Genomic DNA, 9,783 nt, shown 5'->3' on the forward strand with positions numbered 1-9,783 from the left:
CAACTTCTCTGGACTACTAAATCACACAAGAGAATGGGATGGTCATTCCTTTAGACATCTTTCTTCATATAAGATGTAGGATGAAAAAAGCTATATTGCATGAACAGATTTCAATGTGATTGACGTGTGCGGGAAGTATCTGGCTGGTAGAACTAAAAGGGCCTTATAATTTTTCAAAAGCATGGATGACAGCTTCATGACTTCCAAAACAACAAAAAAGCTCATATTGGTTGTATCCAACATGGTGAAAGTTATACAGGAATTCATCTAATAGAAGAAGAGAAATTTATGTCTGAAATAAAATCTGACAACTGCTCAGGATTGTAAATTGGCCGTGTTTGTTATGTGAAAACAGAATACAGCCCAACCCCCCCAATACATCTGTTTGTTGCTTTAGAAAAGGTGTATTTTACACAGCCTAAAATATCTGAGCTGTGTAATTAAAGCAGAAAAATATGAATGATTGCTGCAAACTGTTTGAGTAATTGTTATCTCACCAAATTCACGTAAGTCCAGAAAAAAAGGCTATATGAGTTAAGAAAGCATGGAAATATAAGCACTATTAATACTGAAACAAAAAGGAAAAAGTTAGAAAATGAGATGCCAATAGTAATGAACATACATTAAGCAGAAAATGAAAAAAAACCCCTGAATCCAAGCCAGTGAACAAGAGGAAATTTATGGATAAAAGAGTTAAAAGAAAAATAAAAGAATAATCTTTCTAGACTTAAAAGAATAAAAAGAATTTGATTTGCAGGGTGTTTATAAAGAAGAAGATGAAGCTCTTAGAATAAAAATTTATAATACAAAATGGTGGAAGCATTCAAAAGTTGTCTTTTTTTCATTTAGGGGAAAAAATGTAGATCTATATCCAAATGATAGGAAACTGTTGCTGAACAGTTTCTCAGCATTCCCAGCAATATGTAATGCTGATGATAGACAGCCATTGTGAAAGCTAAATATTTAAAATCATAGGGTGTTTCATGTAGATCATTTAGATGTTTTATTTAGATTTGTCTCTTTGGATTGATTTTCAGTAGTTTTTGAAGCAAGCAGGGTGTTGCAGAGGAGAAACAGAAAGGCAGCATTGTGCCAGTGGTTAAAGCAGAGAAAATACTGTGGTCCCATTAGCTCCAAGCCTCTCAGTCTGAAGTTAGTCCTGAGGCCTGAGATGGGACTATTGACAGAGAATTTGATTGATAGATAACGTAGTTTAACTAGTGACAATTAACATGGTTTTAGAGAAAACAGTTCTTGTAAAACTAACTTTCCAAGATGTTTATGAGATTGCTAATTTAACTGATAATTATATTGAGGTAGTATACATAGGTTTTGTAAAGTATTCTACTTGGTTATTCAAAATATTTTGATTAACACAGTACAGCAATAGAAAATCAGTGTTGCTTATGTTAAATGCATTAAAACTGGTTAGAAGATATGTCTTGAGATGTAGTTATAAGGAACAATCCCCACTGCCTGTGTTTGTGGTTGCTATAAGGGTTCTGCAGGTATTGGTTCTTGGCTGTCTATCATTCAACATTATCAGTGACATGGAAGAAAAGATAAAATCATTACGAAAGAGTTTGCAGATGGCGTGACATTTGTGGCCATGTTAAATAATGACCTGCAGAGATCTCTGCTGCAGGAGGGTCTGATTGATGGGGCAATGGGTGCAAAACCCCAGTAATTTCAGCAAAGCCATATGTGCAGTATCTGGGGGGAAAATTCTTAAAAGAGAGGGAACATCTTCATAACAGAGCCAGGGAAAAAGTTGGGAACTGTGATGACTGGTCAGCTGGGGCTGATCCTGATCCCCATGTGGTGTCTGAGTGTATAAACGGGGAACTGCAGTGTCAGCCATAAGGCTGTCAGTGTTCTTTGCCCTGTCTATGTGCCCACAACTCACACAGGTTGAGGCCAAGCTGTGGGTGGAACGAGGAAGAGTGTCAAAGATAATTACATCAGAATTATATGAGAAAACTTCTGCTTACCTTGTCAGGATGGAGGATAAAGATGTTTCTGAATGATGGAACATTGATGCTAAATGGGTCTTCAGATTTCTAGTCAGAAATGCAACAGCTGCCGGGGCCGAAGCAGGAACCTTAACGTTCATGAAGCTAAACTGTGAATGAATGACTTTGCACTAATGAGCAAATGATCAGTCTGTCCCAAATTAAACCCACCTTTTTCTGTCTTCCTGATGTTGAATGCTGTTGATTTTGCTGTTTAGAACAAGAGAATCATTGGAAAGCTAGGTCCAGAGCTAAAGGTAGAATGTTCAGGAATTGAAAGTTTAACAAGTGCTACTAATAAGTCCATTATTTCCATTTCCTAAGCAGGGTACTGTAGATCTTACTCTGCCTGGGAGCTGGGTAAAAACAGCCAGTTAATGTACTAAAGGTCAGAATTTCAGAAGTGCTCTACAAATGCATTACAACCAACTACTAATAATTCTCTCCTTTTTTTTTAAGGGGTCTGGTCATGTCCAAGGGAATGCCAGCTACATTTTTCTTAATGTATGAGCACAAGTTACACACAACAACCTAACAACACAATACTGCCTCTTTAATGCTAATCTATTCCTTGCAATCTACTAGATACATGTAGAATCATTGGTGTGTATCAAGAGAGCAAAATCAGATTCTGAAAATATCTGAAAGGATGCACTAGAGTGTACATAATAATGTATTTTAATCTGCCAGGCCTTAAAATTAATCATGAATTCCCACAGAGATTTTAATAATTTTGAGATGATGTTTTTTTTTCATATAGTGATACTCTTGGACAGAGTTCTTGAAATGCTACATGGAAATGGGTGGGGGAGGGAAAAATGGGGGCCATTTTTCAATTACCAGGTTAGCTAAGATACAGATACAAGAACTACTGTTTAATTGGTTGTTTTATTCTTTTTCTTCCACCTAATAGATAATCAGTAAGGTACCTCAAACACAAACTTTTATCACATCATAAAGTTGGCATACAGCATAAAGTTTATCTCTTTGGGCATATACTTATGGGAACAATTCTCGTCAGCAAATGCCATAGTGAATGACTTGAAACTTCCTGGGGAAGATTGCAGTTTTTAGGATCTCATCTGTGTTTCGTCCCAAACATTTTGTCTCTTTATGGAAAACAGTATGTCGTGGTTCCTCACAGCTTCAAGCCACACAGGGCCATAATTTTTGTCCAAATACCTGCAGCTCCCACCACTAAGTATATTTTACCAGAGTGATTTTGTACAGTTACAACAGAGGCATTATAACTACCTCAAATCCAAGCTATCTTATTTCTTTTGTTAAATGCTCTGTCTTTGATGTGTGACCATGCATGTTGTGCAGTAAACAGCACCAGTATTGCTGAAGGTATATGATTTTCAGGGCCAAAACAAAGGTATTGTTCCAAAAATTACTGCTGAATCCACCAAACAAAAGTATTTTTAATACACATGGAATTAAACCAAGAGGTAAGTAATTGTTGTGCATCCTGTTACTGGTCCCTGTGAGACAATAATGTCAAAAGGGATCAAGCACAATAAGCGAAATGCATTTAACTCATTGAAAAAAAACCTTGTAATTTTTTTTAATTAAAGAGTATTACTTATGTTCCACCACTTATATGAATTTTGCACAGCTGCTTGCACTAATATGTGTTAAAATGGGTAATTACCATAGCAATCATTGTGTGATACAACACTCTTGCTCCATTTTAAATATATAGCCCTGCTTTTATCTCTCTCTTGCCCACAGACACACCTGATTTTATGCTATTTGCTTGCTTGTTTCTTCCTTCCTACTAGTTGGAGCCAAGAAATATTTCAGACACCAAATATTTGACACATTTCTGGATCTTATGTTAACAGCCTATGGGCTGTGGTTTTGGTTCCCTGTTTTAATGGTTAGAAGAAGCAAGAGGCAAACAGAATGGTGATGTTTATGATGAGAGGGTAGATGAAGGGGTGAGGAAAGCTGGGAATAGCTGAAGTGTGTCTGACACAGCAGTTTCTCTTCTGTATCACTATTTTATTTTTATGAGGCTGCAGCAAATTGATAGCTTCTGATACCATAGTCAATAAAACGTTGTGTAAATTCCAGCGATGGGCTGGAAAAAGATTGAATTAAAAGGGAGGTATTGGGTCACATCCATATTTCAAGTCATTTGTGTGCTGCCTTATCTCAGTACCTGAGGGAAACAGTTTCTTCACAACTAACCACCCAATTAGTACCTGCTGAGCACCCGATGTTTGATTTTCTTCTAGCCATCCCCCTCTTTCGATGCAAACCAATTTTCTAACAGTTTCTTTTTCATCCCATAGGAAAACTTTTTTTCTTAGCAAGTTTGGACAAATTGCAAAAAGGGATTTTAGAAAGAAAATTATTCAGAAACCTTCCCAATCCCAGAAAACATTTTTTTGTAAACATGATGTGGCAGTCTGTTTAGCCGTAATTATTGATGCAGTTGAGTTACTGCTTCTGCCAGGAAGATCTCTATAGAGTCATAGGATAATTCAGGTTAGAAGGGACCTCAGCATGGTCCTCACCCAACTGTCTTCAAGCAGGATCAGCCACGAGCTCCGATCAGCTGGTTGGGGATTTCTCTTGTCGAGTCTTGCAGAGCTCCAGGGATGGGCACTGCACAAGCCCCCTGGTGCTGCCTCCGTGTGCTCCTGGGGAAATTTTCCTCCTTGTATCAGTGTGACGATATCGTATTTTCAGCTTGTCCCTGTCGTCTCCTGTCCTCTCACTATGAAGTAAGAGACCAGCTCCATCTTCTTCATGAATGGATGATGAGGTCTTTTTTTCTCCAAATCTCACAGATTTGAATACATCCAATTTACAAACCCCACCCTCCTCCCCCAAACCCAACACCACGTCTCCACCTTTGAAAATTGTACTGAAGAATTCCTGAGGTGACTTTTTCTGCCATCAACCTGGCCAGAGTGTAAACCTAGTACTGCTACCTGTCTTTTCATACTTCATAAGGAAAAGAACAAGAGCAACAAAAATCTTAGAGAAAGATCTTAGGGAGACTAAGATGGGGCTTTTTGGACTATCTCTGCATATGGATTTATTCCATTCTCTATGAATTTGAGAAAAAAAATTACATCCTTCAGCTGATTTCTGAAAGGCCTTAATGTTCATCATTACATTAATTTGATAGGCTACAACGAGTGTGAAATATATTTAGAGCTTCCCCTGCAAGTGATGGTGCTCATAATACTAAAATATAGTTTACACTTTATGCAGCACCTTTTATGGAGAAGGACTTCCAACCATTTACAAAAAAAAAGAAACACAAACCAATATGACTCTGCTTACCACTGAAATGCAACCTGGAGCTGGAGGTAAGTATTCAGCAGTGCAGAACAGAAGAGGAGTTTATGACAGAACATAAAGAAAAATTTTGCACCTACCAGAAACTGCAAGGGGAATTTAGCTAAGCGAGATAAAATTCCCTAACTCAGCATCTAGAAAGGACATCCTGCTTATGTACTTTTCCTCCTGGAAAAATGTCTCATTTCTGGCTCTTCGCACTCAACCTTTTAGACCATGCTGACTCACCATGAGCAGTGGAACTTGGAGAAGATAATAGGGGTGAAACCAATGGGATTCAAAGAAATTGCGCTGAATAACAGATGGGATTTACTACAGAATTATTTAAATTTTGGAGAACTGAAGAGCTAACCTATTGAACCAAGCAGCATTTATAGCTCACACTTCTAGGATGTGATAGGGTGATGTAAACACCCTGTGGAAAGAGGCATCACTATGTCAGATTTTTCCAGAAGACCAGCATTAAGAAACCCATACATAAGTGCCTCACTCTCATGATGATGCCACTGTAGTACCTTCGGGATCCTCTCCTCACCTGCAGGCGTTACCACTGCTCACAACAGCGGCTCCACACAGCACTGCTGGGAGCACTGGGAGCGTGGCTGGCGCGCTCGGAAGGGTCCTGCAGGCAGCCTGGGGAATGCTGCAGGCAGCACAGCAGTGCCAAGGTGTAAATGGCAGCCAGAGTGCAGGGGCTGCTGTACCCCAGATGCTGCAGTGTGATGGCTGCTGATGAACAGGGAAGCTGCTGCAAAATAAGACAAACTGGAACCACTGCATAATCATTCATAAGAGCTAAGCAATCTTTAAAATAACGACTATGAGTGCAATTTATGAATCTTTCATTAGTGCACATTTAGTAATTACACTATTTTAAATTGATGTGATATTTACTGAATTGCTAACATTTTGTCCTTTTAATTAAACAACTCCTTAACCAAAGCGAGGTTGGATCCAACATATCCAAATGAAGCACATAGCACTGCACAGCTCAAAAAATCTCAGATGTTTATTAGTGAGCATTGGTATCTAAAGCTGGGAGACTGTTTTGCTTTTGCACCTTGTATGGATGATGTGTCACTATTGCCGAGAAAAAGACAAGTATAAATGACATCAGAATAAAAGCAGATAGAGCAATGGTGAAAGAAGAAGAAATTTTAACAAAGATCTCCAAGTGATTCTCTTTCTGGCCCCGACTATGTGCACCGAAGTAATCCATGAACAGAGGTGATGTCAGACAGAGTATTTTATATAGCCACTTTACAACTTAATACATTATGTATTGCTTGTTTAAAATTGCTTGCTCACCTGCCCTTTTGCATTCACACCTTCAGTGTCACTTTCATGTAGTTTTGTGTACTGTCCTTTTTAATAGACAATACCAGTTATCCTTCTCCATTTCATGCCTGGTTTTTTCCCCCAAACTTTACCCCTTTCTCACAGGGGATGTTAGCATCCGCCTATGGAAAGCTAGGATGGCATATTGCTGAGGGAGATGGAGGCAGCCGTCATGGCCATCTCATCATTGAAAGCCATGGATAAAAGCAAGATAGTAAATGTCAGGGTAGGATAGGACATCTGCCTGGCAGGCACTGCAAGGGACATTCCCATGGGGTTGGCATTGCTGCGGAGCAGACAGGACAGGCATTTTCAGTGCTGCTGGGGGCAGTGCTTTCCTGGAGGGGGGACAGTGCCACGGCTTCTGTTGTACTTGGTGGCCCCCATGGCATTTGTGCATCCTGTGCGATTTTGTGCAGTGATTGTGATGGAAAGGCAGAGTCCTGCAGACAAGCTGGTGAGCTGGGAGGTGCTGGCAGACCCACTCCCCACTGGCAGACAGCTCATGGAAGGACGTGGGGTCTACCAAATCCTGTGCAAGACATCGTGTTATTTCACTCTTTCAGCCTTGTAAGTACATGGAGGATCTTTGCCTGTGGTTCTACTGAGTCCAGAGGGGAACCTGAGATGCTGCACCCTCCAAGGGATGCCTTTTCCTGGTCTTAAAATCAAGAGTCAAACACGGTTAGAAGGGAAAAAGGGATTTTACCTTGGTATTTATTTTAAGGATCCTTAGGTGCACCATGTCCAGGTCGAAGCACCTCAATGCACACCGCAATGCACATCCCCAAAAGATCTGGTATAACATTATAGGTCTTACTAATTAGCATATCTATCAAAGATTCCCCAATGAGAGGCTCGAGTGAGTCCCCCCTCCCCGAGGAACCTTCCCCTGGATGGTTCTGTCTTAGTTTACAAAATGTGTTCTGGAGAGGACCTTGGGGTCTGGGGCACACTGATCCCCAACTATGAAGCTTCTAAAATATTTGACAAACAAATCCAAGAATGTAGGCAAAAAACCCCCCCTAAGAATATAAAAGCTATAAAAAGGTATAAAAGGGGTATAAAAGAAAAGGCAAAAAATATCACAGCATCACAAGTAGTACCTGAGACTTATGAGAGCAAAGTCATTTGTGGCCAGAACAAGAGCATTTGCTGCTAAGGTGGTACAGAAGCAAATATGGTCTTTGTTTGGTATTTTACATGGGTAGATCAACTGGGCAGGGCAGTATCCCCTCCTGCCTGACAGTGGTGGAAAGTCCCAGAGTACCTGTGGGGCAGAGAAGGGCCCTAGAGAAAGGGCATTTTCTCCCTCTCACCCCAGCTCTTTCCTGCGGTGAGGTAATCAGGGGAGCAGATGATCAGCTTAGTATGGTTTCCAGTCTAATTGTCAGGAAAGTGAAGAGCTCAGCCCAAGCTACTCTGCAGCAGATTCAGCGTGTCCTGCTGCCACCATCCGTGCTGCACAAAGAGGAGGGCAGCAGTCAGTCCTTCTAATTCCTTAGCCTGAGTGACATGCTTAACACCGTTCAAGGCAAAGGGCTGTAGCATTTTTGCCTGATGGAAGCATCCTGGAACTGCAGGAGAGTAGTGAGGTGCTTTTGTGCCATGAGACTTCTGTGCCTTGAGGCTCTGAGTGACTAATAGCATAGTCTGTTCGTGTGCTTTCTAAAGCTTAGCACAAGCACAGGCACACACACCTCAGTGCACCAACAGAGATACATCCTGAAACTCAAGGCAATGCACATTGTCTTTTGCCTGGTGCCCTTGGCTGCCTGGGAGCTGAGGCTGAGCAGAACGGAGCAGTTCCCCAGCAAAAGCAGTTCCCCAGCAGCTGCCCATCCTTAATGTGCAGAAAACAACACTGCCCATGTGCTCTCATCTCCCAGACCTGAGGAGGTTAGGAGAGATCTGGCTCCTTGCTTCTTGCTGTGGTGGTGTCCCTCCTTGCTGGCAAGGGTTTCACCTGCATTTGAAACCAGAGAAGTAAAAAGCAGCAGAAACACAAGTTCTTGCAGCTTCTTGTGCGTGCTGGCAGACACTTTCTCTGCATTGAAACCTCTGAGTTATATCCCAAGCCCTGCATAAGCCAGCCTTTAGATCAACAGTTCTTTAACCTTTCTAGCAATTTTCCAATCCCAGGGTATACATTTTCTGAGGAGTCACTGAGCCCCCTCCAAGGATAATCAGGGCTGTTTTCAGGTACATCCCTGCTGTTCTCCGGGATTTTATTTTCCCCTGTGGAGTTTAACTCTCATATCCTCATGCTGGGAGCAAGGGATCTGTACCTCATCTAATCTTGTAAGCATTTGTAGCATCTGTCACAAAATTATGAATTGAACAAATTTCACCAGCATTAAGAACCCAGGATTCTCGAGAAATTCAAAATTTCAGATCAGATTTTAACAAAAGACAATAAATAGATCATTCAGCTAGTGCAATTTCATTATAGAACTGTAGTCTTCACTCAAACAGCAACAGAATGGGTTTTTAATAACTTTTTAATAACTTCTCTCAGCAACACCCCTAAATAGTCTGAATATTTCTTAACTAAAACCATGGAATGGGCAAAATAATGCAGATTTCAAAGTCAAACACTTTGCTAATTTGAGGTTATAACCTAATAATATTTGTGTCTTGGTCAAACCAGTCTTTACTAATATATTTATTTTCAAAAATTTTTACTGTAATTTGAAACTGCTATGAAACAATATTTAAAATCTCTAGTAGATAATATTTATAAAAATGTTTTAGGGGTACAAATACTTTGTAAGTTATTTTTGCATACACTATCCTGGATATAACAATACAGTCTGTCAAGACAGTATCGCCACTAAAATAATTTTGGTGTAGCCATAAACCAGTTACTTACTTCTAAAGGTAGTGAATGTCAATGACTTTTCAGCACTTCTAGTTTTAAGGACTACCTATGACCTGAGATAACTGAATTCCAGGACTGAAATTAGAGGATTTTAATGGAACAACATGGTTAATACCACATCCTGACTCTGCAAAACTGTAAGTACATGCTCAGCTGTAAATCCACAAGTGTCATTGTCTTTAATGGGACCATTTGTGTGTCTAAAAATCAATCATGTATACACATGCAGAATTG

The sequence above is a fragment of the Corvus cornix genome, chromosome 2 (assembly GCF_000738735.6).
Source record: "Corvus cornix cornix isolate S_Up_H32 chromosome 2, ASM73873v5, whole genome shotgun sequence".
Lineage (NCBI taxonomy): Eukaryota > Metazoa > Chordata > Aves > Passeriformes > Corvidae > Corvus > Corvus cornix.